Source organism: Sturnira hondurensis, unplaced genomic scaffold (assembly GCF_014824575.4).
Source record: "Sturnira hondurensis isolate 20B ecotype Veracruz unplaced genomic scaffold, ASM1482457v3 Scaffold0016184, whole genome shotgun sequence".
Taxonomy (NCBI): Eukaryota; Metazoa; Chordata; class Mammalia; order Chiroptera; family Phyllostomidae; genus Sturnira; species Sturnira hondurensis.
The window spans coordinates 2,754,820-2,772,870 of record NW_028088815.1 but is presented as its reverse complement, the minus strand read 5'-3'; the positions used below and the strand labels follow the sequence as shown (position 1 = coordinate 2,772,870).

General features: G+C 39.1%; 1 protein-coding gene across 2 annotated transcripts in view; it reads left to right on the top strand.

Moving 5' to 3' along the window:
* Positions 1-18,051, top strand: part of PCCA (propionyl-CoA carboxylase subunit alpha) — a 468,144-nt gene that overhangs the window by 424,330 nt on the left and 25,763 nt on the right. The gene's annotated exons all lie outside the window — the stretch shown is intronic.

The following is an 18,051-nucleotide window of genomic DNA, read 5'->3' as shown; positions in this document are numbered from 1 at the left end:
TCATTTTGGTGTGTTAAAATCTATGAAAATAAAAATATGAAAAAGTGTGCAAAGGAAATGAAAAACTAACCTGAGTTTGGCTTTAAAGTTCATATCTGAGAAGTTTATTTCATTCTTTGGCATGAATAAGAAATTAACATAGTAGAATGATAAAGCAGTGTAGCCTTTCGAGATACTCACGTAAAGCTATAAATTTCCCTCTTAAGGTGATTTTCCCAGTGTCCCACAGATTGTGGGTTATTTGTTCTCATTTACATTTGTTTCAAGACATCTTTTGATTTCTTCTTTGATCTCATTGTTAACCCATTCACTGTTTGATAACATGTTATCTAGCTTCCATATCTTCACCTATTTTCCATTGTTCTTGTGATAGATTTCTAGTTTCATAGCAGTGTGGTTAGAGAAAATGCTTGTTATGATTTCATTTCTTAAATTTATTGAGACTTGTTTTGTGTCCTAACATGTGGTCTGACCTAGAAAACATTCCATGTGCACTTGAAAAGTATGTATATTCTGCTGTTTTGGAGTGAAATGCTCTGAAGATAACAATTAAATCCATTTGGCCTAGTATGTCATTTAAGGCTGCTATCTTCTTGTTAATTTTCTGTCTGGAAGATCTATCCATTGAAGTCAAAGGGTTGTTAAAATTCTCTACTATGAATTTATTTCTGTTGATCTTTTTTTATGTCCATCTAGATTTGCTTTACATATTAAGTGCTCTTGTACTGGGTTCATAAATGTTTCGGAGGATTATATCCTCTTGTTGGATTGTTCCCTTTATCATTGTGTGGTGTTCTTCTCTATCCTTTTCTATAGTCTTGGTTATAAAGTCTATTTTGTCAAATATAAGTATTGCTACAGCAGCGCTTTTTTTTTTCTTTTCCCTGGGATGAGTCATTCTCCATACTGCAGAATTCATCTTATCTTTCTCAGGCAGAGCATTCCCTTCCAAGGGGCATCAGTCTGAGGTGAAGCACTAGCCCTACTCACAGGAATTACTCTGTCCTACCCTTGTGGAGCTTTAGCCAGGCTGCTAATGATACAGCTGGAGGTTATCTCAGTGATTAAGTTCAACCACTAAGGCAGATCTCTGGGAGCCCTGAGACTTTAACTAACCCTTTTCTGGGCATGGTGCTGGTAAAAACTAGCCTTCCTGGGCAGCCTGGTTCTTTTTGCATGCAAACAAGCCCAACTGAGGGATACACAAGCTGTGGATCACTTATAGCTCCAAACAGGTTGCCCAGGGCCAGTCACATACAGTGTCAGACAGAGGACTGAACCAGAGTCTTCGAAGGTCTACTTAATATACAGAAACAAATACAAAAAAGCAGCCAATATGGGAAGACAAAGAAATAAGCCCCAAATGAAACAAGAGAATCCTCCAGAGGAAGAATTAAATGAAAGGGAGGCAAGCAGTTTATCAGATATAGAGTTCAGAGTAATGATTATAAGGATATTCACAGTATGAAAAAAGACATAGAAACAATAAAAAGGACCAGTCAGAATAAAGAATATAACATTGTAAAAAAAACCCCACAGTTATTATTCATTGAAAGGAATAATGAGTAGGTTGGATGAAGCAGAGGATCAAATCAGCAATTTGGAAGACAAAGTAGAAAAAAACATCCAAGTACAGCAGCAGAAAGAAAAAATAATTTTGAGTTCTGGCCAAGATGGAGCCATAGATAGAAACACTTTGCTTCCTTGCACAACCAAAAGAAGGATAACAACCAATTTAAAAACAACAAACAACCAAAAATGTAGGAAAAATCAAACTACATGGAACCGTCAACCAAGGAGTTCAAGAAACATTCACCCAGACTGGTAGGAGGGGAAGAGATGGGAGACAGACAGCCAAACATAAGATGCAAGGCAAGGCAGGGCTGGCTGAACAATAACTAAAGACTCAAAACAAGCTGTAAAATCCTATGGGGGTTGTGATGGTGGGAGAAATTTGAAGTCTCGCAGGAGAGTTCACTGGACAGTGGGGCTAGAACTGAGCAAGCCAGCAGCATTGTTCCCTCGCTGGCCCCTCCCCCACAGACAGTTTCACAATGCTGGCAAAAGGGTTGCCCCACCCTGCTGAATACCTAAGGCTCTGCCACCTCACAACATAACAGGTGTGCCAAGACAAAGAAATATGGCTCACACGAAAGAACAGGTCAAAATTCCAGAAAAAATCTAAGCAACAGGGAGATAGACAACCTATCTGATACATAGTTCAAAACACTGGTAATCAGGATGCTCACAGAAATGCTTGAACTTGGTTGCAAAATGAAGGTTACTCAAAGTGAAAAAAATATATACAGGGAATCAGCAGTGAAGGGAAAGCAACTGGGATTCAAAGCAACAATTTGGGACAAAGGAAGAAATAAACATCCAACAACTGACACATAATGAAGAAACAAGAATTGAAGAAAGTGAGGAGAGGCTTAGGAATCTATGGGACAACTTTAAGCACTCTAACATCCGAGTCATAGGGGTGTCAGAAGGAGAAGAACAAGAGTAAGGAATTAAAAACTTAGTTGAACAAATAATGAAGGAAAACTTCCCCAATCTGGTGAAGGAAATAGACTTCCAGGAAGTCCAGGAAGCCCAGAGAGTCCCAAAGAATTAGACCCAAGGAGGAACACACCAAGGCACATCATAATTAAGTTACCCAAGATGAAAGATAAAGAGAGAATCTTAAAAGCAGCAACAGAAAAGGAGACAGTTGCCTACAAAGGAGTTCCCATAAGACTATTGGCTGATCTCTTAAAAGAAACCTTGCAGGCAAGAAGGGACTGGAAAGAAGTATTTGAAGTTATGAAAGGCAAGGGCCTACATCCAAGATTACTCTATCTAGCAAAGCTATCAGTTAGAATGGAAGGGCAGATAAAGTGCTTCCCAGATAAGGTCAAGTTCAAGAAGTTCATCATCACCAAGCCCTTATTATATGAAATGTTAAAGGGACTTATCTAAGAAACAGAAGATGATCAAAAACTATAAACAGTAAAATGACAACAAACTCACAACTATCAACAACTGAACCTGGCCTGCACCCAGTGACAGGGGTGTCTGCCACAGAGGACTCATCGGGACCCCAGAACCTGTGAGTAAAGACAAAAGAGGCAGTGGCAGGACCAGCAGCCATTGGCCAGCGTGTAAAGACCTCGGAGCTGCTGCTGCTGCAGCTTCCAGGGCCCAGAGGCTTCTGTCTACGGCCAGTGTGCAGGCATCTGCCACAGAGGACTCATCGGGAGCCCAGCACCTCTGATCACACACACACAAAGAAAGGAGTAGGTGGAAGCGGAGAACATCAAGATACCTGCAGGAGACTGCACCACTGAATTTCACAGATATTCTACGACAAAAGTTCACACCATAAACCTAGGGAGTCAGAACAGATCAATATAAGAAGCTGAAGCTAACAAGAAGAGTCTCATAAGCAATGGGAAGACAAAGAAACAATGCCCAAATGAAAGAAAACGTGGAAGTCTCAGAAATAATGTCAGATGAAAGAGAGGCAAGTCAGCTATCAGATATTGAATTCAAAGCACTAGTTATCAGGAAATTCAAAGAGCTCACAATGAGCTTCCAGAAACTAGAGGGGAGCTACCAGAAACTAGAGGGGAGCTACAATGAGCTCTCCGAAAACTATATCAACATGAAAAAGGAAATAGAAACTATCAGCAAAGGACAAGAGGAAATGAAAAATACAATTTCTGAACTGAAGAACACAGTAGAAGGAATGAAAAGCAGGATTGATGAGGCAGAAGATCGGATCAGCGAGTTGGAGGACACAGTAGAAAGAATCTTCCAGAAAGAGCAAGAAAGGGAAAAGAGGCTCAAAAAGAATGAAGATGGACTAAGAGAAATGCAAGTTAATATGAAACGTAATAATATCTGAATAATAGGAATACCAGAAGGAGAAGAAGAGCAAGGGATAGAAAACCTACTTGAAAGAGTACTGATGGAAAATTTTCCTAATTTGATGAGAGAAAAAGTTACACAAATCCAGGAATCACAGAGAGTCCCATTCAAGAGGAATGAGAGGCCCAAAGAGGCCCACTTCAAGACACATCATCATTAAAATGGCAAAATTCCAAGACAAAGAGAGAATCTTAAAGGCAACAAGGGAGAAAAAGGAAGTAACATACAAGGGAGTCTCAATAAGGTTAGTTACTGACTTCTCAATGGAAACACTCCAAGCAAGAAGAGAATGGCAAGAAATATTTCAAGTAATGAGAACCAGAGTCCTACAACCAAGGCTACTTTACCCAGCAAGGCTCTCAATCAAGATAGAAGGCCAAATAAAGAGCTTCGAAAAAAAAAAAAGAAGTCCAAAATTATATGCCTCCACCAAACCAGCCCTACAAGAAATACTGAAAGGACTGCTTTAAGGAAAGGAAGGAAAAGAGAGAGACAGAGAGGAACACAGGTACATAAATGGCAATGAACAAGTACCTTTCAATAATAACCTTAAATGTAAATGGATTAAATGCGCCGATTAAAAGACACAGAATACCTGAATGGATAAGAAAGCATGACCCACACATATGCTGCCTACAGGAGACCCACCTCAGGACAAAAGACCATCACAGAATAAAAGTGAAAGGCTGGAAACAAATTTTCCAAGCAAATGGTCAAGACAAAAAAGCCAGGTAGCAATTCTAATATCAGACAAAATAGACTTCAAAAAAAGGGCCATAAAGAGAGACCCAGAAAGTCACTTCATAATACTCAAGGGAAGAATCCAAGAAGACATTAACATCGTAAATATATATGCACCCAACATAGGAGCACCCAAATATATAAGAAAAATCCTAGAAGACTTCAAGAAAGATATTGACAGCAACACAATTATAGTAGGGGATTTTAACACCCCACTGTCAAAAATGGACAGGTCTTCCAAACAAAATATCGAAAAAGATATAGCCTCACTAAACAACACCCTAGACGAAATGGGCTTGACTGATATATATATAGAACCCTTCATCGAAAAGAAGCTAGGTACACATTCTTTTCAAATGCACATGGAACATTTTTAAAAATAGGCCACATGATAGGACACAAAACGAGCCTCAACAAATTCAAGAAAATTGAAATCATACCAAGCATTTTCTCTGACCACAAGGGACAGAAATTAGAAACCAACCCCACAGGAAAAAACCCAAAACACAAAAAAGCATGGAGACTGAATGGTACGCTATTAAACAATGAATGGGTCAAGATTGAAATTAGGGAAGATATCAAAAAGTTTCTGGAAACAAATGAAAATGAACTCACAACAACCCAAAACTTATGGGACATGGCCAAGGCAGTCCTGAGAGGGAAGTTCATAGCAATACAGGCTTACCTAAAGAAAATAGAAACATTTCAAAAAAACAACCTAACCTGACACCTGTAAGAACTTGAAGAACAACAACAAAGACAGCCCAGAGCAAGTACAAGGAAGGAAATAACCAAGATCAGAGCAGAATTAAACGACATAGAGACTAAAAGCACAATTCTAAGGATCGATGAATGCAAGAGTTGGTTTTTTGAAAAGATAAATAAAATAGACAAGCCTTTAAGTAGGCTCATCAAGAAAAGAAGAGAGAAGACCCAAATAAACACAATCAGAAATGAAACAGGAGAGATTACAACTGATACAGAAATAGAAGGGATTGTAAGGAATTGGTATGAAGAACTGTATGCCAGTAAGTTTGAAAACCTAGGTGAAACGGACAAATTTCTAGAAAAATATAATCTTCCAAAACTCAATGAAAAAGAACTAGAGAGCCTGAACAGACCAATAACAGCAAATGAAATTGAAGCAGTAATCAAAAAACTCCCATCACATAAAAGCCCTGGACCAGATAGTTTCACAGGAGAATTCTATAAAGCTTTTAAGGAAGAGCTAACTGCTATTCTTCACAGACTATTCAAAAAAATCCAAAATGATGGGAAACTCCCAAATTCTTTTTATGAAACCAGCATCATCCTAATTCCAAAACCAGATAGAGACACAACAAAGAAAGAAAACTTTAGGCCAATATCGCTGATAAACATAGATGATAAAATCCTCAACAAAATATTGGCAAATCACACCCAACAATACATCAAAAAGATCATACACCACGACCAAGTGAGATTCATCCCAGGGATGCAAGGATGGTTCAATATCCACAAATCAGTAAATGTAATACACCACATAAACAAAAGCAAAGACAAAAACCACATGGTCATATCAGTAGTTGTGGAAAAAGCTTTTGATAAGGTACAACACCCATTTATGATAAAGGTACTCAGAAAAATGGGAATAGAGGGAGCATTCCTCAACATAATCAAGGCCATATATGAAAGACCTACAGCCAACATCACACTCAATGGGCAAAAACTAAAATCTTTTCCACTAAGATCAGGAACAAGACACGGTTGCCCACTTTCAACACTTCTATTCAATATAGTATTGGAAGTTTTAGCCTCAGTGACTAGGCAAGAAAAGGAAATAAAAAGCATTCAAATTGGAAAGGAGGAAACAAAACTGTCATTGTTTGCAGATGACATAATAGTGCACATGGAAAATCCTATAGACTCTACCAAAAAACTGCTCGAACTTATAAATGTTTTTGGCAAAACAGCGGGATACAATGTCAATATCTAGAAATCAAAAGCATTTTTGCATACTAACAATGAATCAGCAGAAGCAGAAATCAAGAAAAAAATCCCATTCGATATAGCAAAAAGAAAAATAAAATATCTGGGAATAAATCTAACCAAGGAGGTAAAAGACCTGTATGCAGAAAACTACACAACACTGAAGACAGAAATCAAGGAAGACACAAACAAATGGAAACATATACCGTGTTCATGGATTGGAAGAATTAACATCATCAAAATGTCCATACTACCCAAAGCAATTTATAGATTCAATGCAATACCTATTAAAGTACCAATGGCATATTTCACAGACATAGAACAAACACTTCAAAAATTTACATGGAATCATAAAAGACCCCGAATAGCAGCTGCAATGTTAAGAAAGAAGAACAAAGTAGGAGGGATCACAATACCTGATATCAAACTGCATTTCAAGACCACTGTAATCAAAACAGCCTGGTACTGGCATAAAAACAGGCACATAGACCAATGGAACAGAGAACCCAGAAATAAACCCAACTCTCTACAGTCAATTAGTATTTGACAAAGGGGGCAGTAACATAAAATGGAGTAAAGATAGCCTCTTCAACAAATGATGTTGGGAGAACTGGACAGCTACATGCAAAAAAATGAAACTTGAGCACCAACTTACACCATGCACTAAAATAAATTCAAGGTGGATAAAAGACTTCAATATAAGCCGTGATACCATTAAAGTCCTAGAGGAGAACATTGGCAGGAAAATCTCAGATATTTCACACAGCAACATTTTTACTGATATGTCCCCTAGAGCAAGGAATATAAAGGAAAGAATAAACAAATGGGATCTCATCAAAATAAAAAGCTTCTGCGCAGCTAAAGAAAACAGCGTTAAAGTAAAAAGACAACCAATTGTATGGGAAAACATATTTGCCAATGATACCTCAGACAAAGGTTTAATCTCCAAAATATACAAAGAACTCACACGACTCCACTCTAAGAAGACAAGCAACCCAATTAAAAAATGGGGAAAGGAGTTGAACAGACACTTCTCTAAGGAGGACCTACAGAGGACCCAGAGACACATGAAGAGATGCTCAATATCGCTTGCTATCAGAGAGATACAAATTACAACCACAATGAGATACCACTTTACACTGATGAGAATGGCTATCATAAACAAAGCAATAAACAACAAATGTTGGGGAGGGTGCGTGGAAAAGGGGACTCTGGTCCACTGTTGGTGGGATTGCAGACTGGTACAACCATTATGGAAAACAGTATGGAATTTTCTCAGAAAACTAAAATTGGACTTGCCTTTTGACCCAGTAATTCCACTGCTAGGATTATATCCTAAGAACCCTAAAATACCAATCCCAAAGAACCTATGCACCCCAATGTTCATAGTAGCACAATTTACAATAGCCAAGAGTTGGAAGCAACCTAGGTGCCCGTCAGTAAATGAATGGATCAAAAAACTATGGTACATATACACAATGGAATTTTATGCTGCCTAAAGAAAGAAGGAGCTCCTACCTTTTGCAACATCATGGATGGAACTGGAAAGCATTATGCTGAGTGAAATAAGCGAGGTGTTGAAGGACAAATACCATATGATCTCACCTTTATCAGGAAGCTAAACAACAAAACAAACAAGCAAGCAAAATATAACCAAAGGCACTGAAATAGAGAACAGGCTGACAGTGACCAGGGGGGAGAGGGGAGGGAATTTCAGGGGAAATAGGGGAGGGATTTAGAGGAACATATATAAAGGATACATGGACAACAACTGAGAAGGGTGGAAATGGGAGGGAGGGGGGCGCATGGGGGTGGGATGGGATGGGAGTAATAGACAGAAAACTGTACTTGAAAAATAATTAAATAAAAAAATTGGGGAAAAAAGAAAAAAAACAGCTGAACCTAAGAATCACAAATAAAAAGTAAGCAAACAACTAGAACAGGAACAGAATCAGAGAACTGTAGATCGCATGGTGGGTTATCAGTGCGGATGGGGAGAAGGAGAATTGGGGGGGAGGTATAGGGAGTAAGAAGCATAATTGGTAGGCACAAAATAGATGTGGACACGTTAAGGATAGTATAGGAAACAGAGATGCCAAAGAACTTATATGTACCACCCATGAACATGGATTAAGTGGGGAGAGAATGTTGAAGGGGGGGGATGCAGAATGCAGGTGGGCAATAAACGGGAGAAAAAAATTTGGACTACTGTAGTAGTATAATCAATAAAATATACTTTTGAAAAATAAAAAGAATGTGAAAAGTGAGGAGAGCTTAAGACATTTTGGGGACAACATGAAGTATAATAATACCCACATCATGGGAATACCTGGTAGAAAAGAGTGAGCAAGAGTTTGAGTGCCTATTTGAAGAAAACAATGACTGAAAAGGTCCCTAGTCTGGTGGAAGAAAACGACACACAAGTCCGGGGAGCACAGAGAGTCCTAAACAAGATGGACCCAAAGAGGGCTATACCAAGACACATTATAATTAAAATGGCAAAGCTTAAAGACAAGGAGAGAATTCTAAAAACTGAGAGAGAGAAAGCAGGTAGTTACCTACAAGGGAGCTCCAATTAGACTGTCATCTGATTTCTCAACAGAAACATTTCAGGCCAGAAGGAATTGTCATGAAATATTCATGATAAAAAGCAAGGACCTACAGCCAAGGCTACTTTACCCAACAAAGCTGTCCCTTACAATTGAAGGAGAAATAAAGAGCTTCCCAGACAAGAAAAGCTAAAGGAGTTTAAACCAAACTAGTACTGCAACAAATGTTAAAGGGCTTGCTTTAAAAAGGAGAATCAGCCCCGGCTGGTGTGGCTCAGTGGATTGAGTGCCAACCTGGGAACAAAGCGGTCATGGGTTTGATTCCCAGTCAGGGTACATGCCTGGGTTGTGGGCCAGCTCCCCAATAAGGGCACATGAGAGGCAACCACACATTGATGTTCCTCTCTCTCTTGTTTCCCCTCCTTTCTAAAAAATAAATAAAATCTTTTTCAAAAAGAAAAACAGAAACATAGTTTAAAAATAAAATGGCAATAAATACACGTCTATCAATAATCACCTTAAATGTAAATAGCTTAAATGCTCCAACCAAAAGACATGGGGGTTGAATGTATAAGAAAACAAGACCCATATATGTGCTCTCTCCAAGAGACCTGTGTTAAATCAAAAGAAACACGCAGAGTAAAAGTATAGGGTGGAAAACAGTGTAGCCTTTCTATCCTCTTTGACACTTAGAATTTTTATTTTAGTTGGCACATTTGTTGACATACTTAGTCGTGAGATAGTAGATACAATCAGAGTGGGCAAGACATTTCCAGGGTCTTGTCAAAGCGCCTGTAGCTCTCCGAGAGTCTTCTAATTAAATTCATGCCAAGTCATTTCCTTTGTTCTATCAGTGAAGTCATTTTTTGCAAGGTAAACATTGGTGATAATGTCAGCAAGGAAAGGATTATGAATCTCTGTCTGAATTTCAGTGATACCTATGTAAAAATAAAATTTTGAAAGAATTCTTCAAGGTTTTCAAGACCATGTAAATTTTTCCCTAAGAGAAATTGTGAGTTTTGAGGGCTGTTAATACTAGCTGATGGAATGTCATTCTTCAGCAGTGGGACTTTTCATATTTATCTTCTTTTGCCTCTTCTTGCTAGGATGGAGGCATGTCACTTGGCGGTGTATTGGACAAGCCTGTAGTATGCCATAAGACAGATTTTCTTTTAGGATAGGTAATATTTTTAGTAAACTGCCAGTGTTTAATATCATTCTTCTCAGTATAAAGAGCATGGTTTGCAAGTGTTGCTAAGATAGATTGATATTCCCTGCGTCCACACTTGTGCTGCAGAGCACTTTGACACAAAGAAGCACATTTGTCCATCATGTTAAGTGACAGAAATAAGATCAAAGCTTATGGGAACTTTGTTGTTCTTCCTGATGTAAACAAGTCAGATATATTTGACATTAACAAAACAGCTTTTTTTCTTTTACAGATGACAATTTTCAAAACAACACAGAAGCAGCAAGAAAAAAATTAGTTTGTGTGTTTATGATTCATTGGTTGCTTGAGACTTCTGGAGTCACTTGGATTTATCTCTAACTTAAGAGTCTCTCATTTAGAGTTTTGCCAAAATATTCAATTCATGTTTTTGCCATTTGGGGGAAGGAATCACAGATTTCTTTTTACAGGTAAAATAGACAATATTTGAAACCCAACTGAGATCACTCTACCTCTAAACTTAATTGAAGTTAAGAAATTTGGCAAAAATGGATCCCCCTACCCAGGAGAGGAACTACATGGTTTTGGTTCAATCCATTTTCTCCTGAGAACTTCTTCAGATTGTTTATTCATTTTAAAATGAATAGATCTAGCAGACTCTCTGTATTCTAATAAGACTGTAGAAAAGTTTAAAGTTATATAAAACTCAAGCTTGTTCAGTGTATAATTTCCTCTTTCAGATGCTAGACCAAAGGCAATAGTAGTCTAGCACTTATATTTGTTATTTGTTGAGACTAGAATTCTCCTTGGGGTGTGTGTGTGTGTATATATATATATATATATGTATATATATATATATATAACTATATATATAGTTATATAGTTATAGATATATAATTTTTTAATATTAAAGTTTCTTTACAAGGGATTTGTACTTAATCAATTTGTATAACAACATATGCATTCCATGTGAAGTTACCTTGCCAACTTTTCTGGGACTTTTGAGCTTCCCTGCAGTTTTTAATAAGCCAAGAGATCAAATGAATATTCCCCCAGTTGCCCAGATATTGGGCAGTTGGGGCTGGTTTTCGTTCATATAAAATCTGTAAACATTTAAAGAGAGCCCTTATACTGGACTGTTACTCGTGGAAAAGGAGAGGCTTTGAGTCTCCAATACACTGACATGTTTTTTTCCCTACATTCAAATTCCGATGTGATCTAACTCAGGGACAGCAACATTGGTGTCAAAGAAAAATTAGTGGCAGAGTAACTATAGGTACCAAAAAACTACCAAAACTTTGAAATACGAAATGGACAAGACTAACTATGCAAAAGATACATTAAAGATGTTCCTTCTGTAAACAGAGTTATACCACAGACTGGGTGGTTTAAACAACAGGAATTTATTTCCTCGCACTTTTGAAGTCTTGAAGTCCAATATTAAGGTGTTGGCAGGTTTGGTTTCTTCTGAGGCCTGTCTCTTTGGCTTGCAGCTGGCCTTCCTCTTCCTGTGTCCTTATTTGACCTTTCTTCCCTGTGATCACACTCCTCATTTAACCTTAATCACCTCGTTAAAGGCACTGTCTCCAGGTATAGTTATTTTGGGATTAGGGCTCTAACATGTGAATTTGGGGGAGACACAGTTTAGTCATAACAAGAATCATGATAATAGCTACTGTTTACTGGACAATTGTGTTGCTGGCCATTGGGCCAGACAGTTCACATCTGTTATCTAATTTAAATCTTAACATAGGTCTACAGGTTGTTGTTGGGCTTTTTCTCCCCATAGTTAAAAAGTTCTCTCCTTTAATAGATGAGGAACTGAGGCTAGAAAGTGAGGTAACATACCATGGATGAGGGGTGTCAAACTAATTTTCACAGGGGGCCACATCAGCTTCGAGGTTGCCTTCAAAGGGCCAAATGTAATTTTAGGGCTGTATAGATGTAACTACTCCTTAACTAGGAGCAAGTAGCTCAGCACTGGCACCAGGTAGAAATAAGGTGCCAGGCCAGATAAAACAAGGTGGAGGGCCGGATTCAGCTCTCAGGGCTTGTGTTTGCCACCTGTGCCATAGACCATACAAGTCAGAATCTGAATCCCAATTTTATACAGTGCAAGCCCTATACTCATAACTTATTAGGCTGATCAGTTATTATCATATATGAAGAAAGAATATGTCATTCAGAAAATCTTTCTACCTAGCAAGAATCAAAGAGACATTTTTTTTGACTCTTCATCTGGTTTCGCTGCTTTTCTGGGCTTGGAGCTAAAACACAACTGAGGCCTAGATGTTATCTCTAATTTTACCAAAACTCTATCTGTGTGGTCAACAGACCTGAGTCTTTTTTTTCTACAATTATTTGATGCTGAGCCAAACTTCATTGTCCTGAAAGCTTAATGCTTAAGAGAGTGATCATGCAAGGGAGGAAGAGAAAGGTGAATCAGGGTGCTGGGTGAGGCCATTTTGAACCAGCTTTCTGTTTCCCCATTCTGTTTGCCAAGGAATTTTCCTGACTTCTTACTATTCTGCCTCAAATTTCCTTCTCATGACAAATTAGAAAGAGACCCGAAGTCTGGAAGATTATGACAGATCAGCATAGATAGCACCAGATTTTCAGTCAGAAGAATACTCATGAGAATTGAATGGAAGGTCGAATTAGGCTAAAAATATTATCAGAGGAAATCCCAAATGAAGAGGAAAAGCCTGCTGAGTTCCATAAGCTATATGTTTGTGTGCACTTGAGAGACTTTGAGATCCTTATGTTTTGATGAATTCTAGACCTACCCTGAGCAGCACCCAGTGCTTCTCAGGGAGATGCTCATGATTTCTGGTGTCTGAATTTTAACTTGGGATGTTGTGATTTATAATAAAAATATATATTTGGTGTTTGTTCCATTACAGAACTCATAAAACCCTTAAAATTTCCTAAGTGAAATGAATGAGTGAGGTAAAAGGAAGCCCCTTTTAACCACACCTGAGCTTATGTTAATGTGGTGACTCATGGGAAACTCCTAAGGATGGATGGGGTGAGAGTTACCAGGGAACCAACCAGGTAATTAAAAGGTTGGAACTTTCAGCCCCGTCTGGAAAGTGGATAGTGACTGTTGGCTTAGTTATCAGATGGCCAATGATTTAATCAAATGTGCCTGCAAATGAAGCCTCCATAAAAACCTTTTAACCGGCCCTAGCTGGTGTAGCTCAGTGGATTGAGCACGGGCCTGTGAACCACACGATCGCGGTTCGATTCCCAGTCAGGGCACATGCCTGGGTTGCAGGCCAGTTCCCAGCAAGGGACTCACAAGAGGCAACCGTACATGGATATTTTTCTCCTTCTCTCCTTCCCTTACCCTCTAAAAATAAATAAATAAAATATTTTTTTAAAAAAAACTTTTAACTGGAAGGGTTTGGATAACTTCTGGATTGGTAGGATTGGTGAATACATGGGGGTGCTAAGAGGTGGTATGACTAGAGATGTTATGGAAGTTCTGCACCCCTTCTTCCATGACTTGCCCTATGTATCTGTTTTATTCAGCTGTTCCTGAGCTTTTCTAATAAACTGGTAATCTAGTAAGTAAACTATTCTCTGAGGTGTATCAACTATTCTATAAACAAAGTATCAGACTCAAGGGAGGGCTTGAGAGAACTTCCAGTTTACAGCCAATCAGTGAGAACTACAACCTCCACTTGTGATTGGCATCTAAAGTGGGGGGCAGTCAGGTGGGATCGCGTCTTTAGCTTATCTCCAAGTAGTGTCAGAAATAAATTGAATTGTAGAGCACCCAGTTTGTGTCCAAACTGGGTGTTTTGCTTGGCATAAGGAAAATGCTCATGCATTTGGTGGCCAGAGTATTTTGAGCAGGTCTGAGCATGAAAAAGAGTTATTATTTCTTTTCACTTAATTTCTGCTTTATTTGTGGACATGTATCAATAACAACTAAAAACAAAAAAAAAACAGTAATAATGGCTGCTAAATATTAATTTAGCATATAATGTGTTCTGAGCATTCCTCATATAAGAATTCACTTAATGCTCACAAGTTTTTGAAGTTGGCATTATTATTATCCAAACTTATAAATAAGGTATTTAAGACATAGGAATGTGGGAAAGTTCTATAAATTTTCTAAGGGATAGAATTAGGAATATCCCCCTCCAGACCCCAAAAGTTAAACCACTATTCTCACCCTACCTCCCCTGCAAGATGCTTTCTTTAGGAGAGGAGCTATAATCAAAGGCCTACCTCATATTGATCACACCCTTTGTGGGACTTATATATAAGAGGTTTGCCCAGGAAAAGTCCAGTTATTGTTAACAAAATGACAATGATTTGCGTGACTGATGTAACCTAGCAGCCAAGGAAAGTGGACTGTAATGTGCAAGCATGAACAATGACAACTTCACTGTACTAGTGAGTGTGGGGGTGGTAGATGCCATTGAGTGAGCATGTGTATTCTGTGTGGCCATTGCATTGAAAATGACTGAGTGAGCAGAGCAATGAATCTGTGTTAAATCTTGTGTTAATATTGAACATTTCTCCGTGGAAACTACTTGGATGATTCAGAAGATCACAGCTATAAGCAACTGGTGATTGGCAGCTCCATCGTGACAACACACCCACTCATGCATCACAACTTATGTGGAGTTTTTTGGCAAAACATCACGTCACCCAGGTGACTCTGCCCCCATATAGCCCAGATTTGTCACTCTGTGACTTCTGGCTCTTCTCAAAACTAAAATCATCTTTGAAAGGGAAGAGATTTCAGACTGTCAATGTGATTCAGGAAAATGTGATGGGACAGATGATGGCGATTGGTAGAACTGTGTGAGGTCCCAAGGTGCCTACTTTGAAGGGGACTGAGGTGCCATTGTCCTGTGTACAATGTTTCTTGTATCTTGTATCTTCTTCATTCTAACATTCTAAGTGTCTCTATTCTTCATGTTACATGGCTGGATACCTTCTGGACATATCTCATATTTCTACTGTGTTATTCATGTGTTTTTTTTCTCTCTGGCCAAATTATGGTGATTCATGTCAGGTACAATTTTTTCCTATTCATTTTATATTCTTATGTTGCCCAGATATGGTTGGTAACTAGTTTTTGAATGAATGAAGCAAATTATTTCTCTAATTCACTGTGTGCCTCTTTCAGTGTCTAAAGAAAGGATAATTGTAGAATCTTGCAGTGCCTGACCTAGAAGTTCTCTTAATATCAGAACCAACTTCCTTTCTTTTAGCTTAGGGCATGATATGGTATTTGCAAAATTTAATCGATATTTGCCCAAACATAAAACCATAGAGCTAGTTTTGAATCTGAGATATCTTTTAATGTGTAATTTTAAAAAATCCACTTTTGTCTCTTCTTGGATAATTAGAGGTGTCTGGGAAGGAGATGGGAAATCTGGTGAATATTTACTGTCAGGCATTTGCTAGATACTTTGCAAATCTGTGTCAATTTAATCCCCTGATCATTTAATACATCTGTTATCTTGATTTTAGAAATGAAAATATTTGTTTTTTCATATTTTATTGATTATACCTTTACAGTTGTTCTACTCCCCCCCTTCATTCCCCTCCACCTGCACACTCCCTCCCCCACCATTCGCCCCCCCTTAGTTTATGACCACGTGTCTCAAGTTCTTTAGATTCTATATTTCCCATACTATTCTTGCCCTCCCCCTATCTATTTTCTACCTACTGTCTATGATATTTTCTGTACCTTCTCCCCCCTTCTTTTCCTCCCACTCCCCTGTTGCTAACCCTCCATGTGTTCTTCATTTCTATGGTTCCACTCCTGATCTAGCTGTCCTCTTGGTTTGCTTTTGTTTTAGGTGTGGTTGTTAATAACTATGAGATTGCTGTCCTTTCACTGTTCATATTTTTCACCTTCTTTTTCTTATATAAGTTCCTTTAGCATTTCATATAATAAGGGCTTGGTGATGATGAACTCCTTGAACTTGACTTTATCTGAGAAGCACTTTATCTGCCCTTCCATTCTAAGTGAAAGCTTTGCTGGATAAAGCAATCTTGGATGTAGGTCCTTGGATTTCATGACTTGGAATACTTCTTTCCAGCCCCTTCTTGCCTGTAAGGTCTCTTTTGAGAAATCAGCTGACAGTCTGATGGGAACTCCTTTGTAGGTGACTGTCCCCTTATCTCTTGCTGCTTCTAGGATTCTCTCCTTCATTTTAATCTTGGCTAATATAATTATGATGTGCCTTGGTGTGTTCCTTCTTGGGTCCAACTTCTTTGGGACTCTCTGAGCTTCCTGGATTTCCTGGAAGTCCATTTCCTTTGCCAGACTGGGGAAGTTCTCCTTTATTATTTGTTCAAATACGTTTTCCACTCATGGCTGTTTCTTTCCCCCTTCTGGTACCCCTATAATTCAGATGTTGGAATGTTTAAAGATGTCCTGGAGGTTCCTAAGCCTCTTCTCATGTTTTTGAATTCTCATTTCTTCATTCCTTTCTGGTTGGATGTTTTGTTCTTCCTTCTGGTCCATTCCATTGATTTGAGTCCCAGTTTCCTTTCCATACCTATTGGTTTCCTGTGCATTTCCCTTCATTTCAATTAGTTTAGCCTTCATATGTTCCTCTAATTTGTGACTATAATCAACCAGTTCTGTGAGCATCCTGATAAACAGTGTCTTGAACTGTGCTTCTGAGAGGCTGGCAATTTCTCGGTTGCTTAGAGTTATCGGCTCTGGGGCTTTGAGTACTTCTTGCGCCATCTTTTGGGCTGTTTGTGCCTGTTATGTAGCAGGATCGGAGCCCTAGGTGTTCACCAGAGCAGGGCAACTCAGTTGCTGGGTTGTGACGCTATATGTGGGGGCAGGGTCAACGAGGAGCAATGGCGTCCTGTCTGCCGCCTCCCGCTGGGCCCCCACAGGTGCGGCAGCTGTCACCGTCCCCGGGGCCTGTGCGTTTTGTCCCACTGCATGCGAGTGTGCCACCGCTGTCAGCCCTTGCCCCCTGGGGCCTGCGTGGTCCGTCTCACTGCACGAATGTGTGACCGCGGTCAGTCTGCCCCACACCCTGACTGGGTCCGGGCCACTTGCGTGCCTAGGTCGGGGGATCTGTCCTGCCCAACCCTGCTCCACTGCTGGCTCCGTCCCTCTTACCGTCCCAGTTGAATGGTTAGTTGTTGTCGGACTTCTGTATAATTCAATTTTCTGTTCTTTGGCTGTGTCTTTGTTCTCCAAACCTTTGTTGTATTCAAACTTGGTTGTGGGAGAAGGCACAGTGTTTCCACCTATGCCTCCATCTTGGCAGAAGTCTGAAGATATTTGTTTTGAGAAGTTAGGTCAATTGGCCAAAAGGTGACATCTGTGAGGATGTCACACTCAGGTCATTTGGCTTCAGAAACTTGTGCTTTTCACTCTCCTTTGCTGTGTCCAATTTGACAACTATATTCCCTCTTCCCTAGATCGACCATGTGGCTTTACAGGTGTTGTTTACCCTCCGGTGTTGTGTGTTCTCTATATGTACTATATGTAATATGCCAGAAGTCCACTTATTAGATCAGGTTAAATTGCTATGATGTGTCAGGTTTCTAAATGATAAAATTGTTACATAGTTTCCAGATATTGTATCATTCCCAGTACTTTGGACCGGTGGTTTTTGGGTTGTGTTGAGAAGGAAAACTTTCTTTTCTATCCTATTAGATTGAGTACCTGAAACCTTGCCAGTTAAACTGACAAAAACCAGATTATCAAGA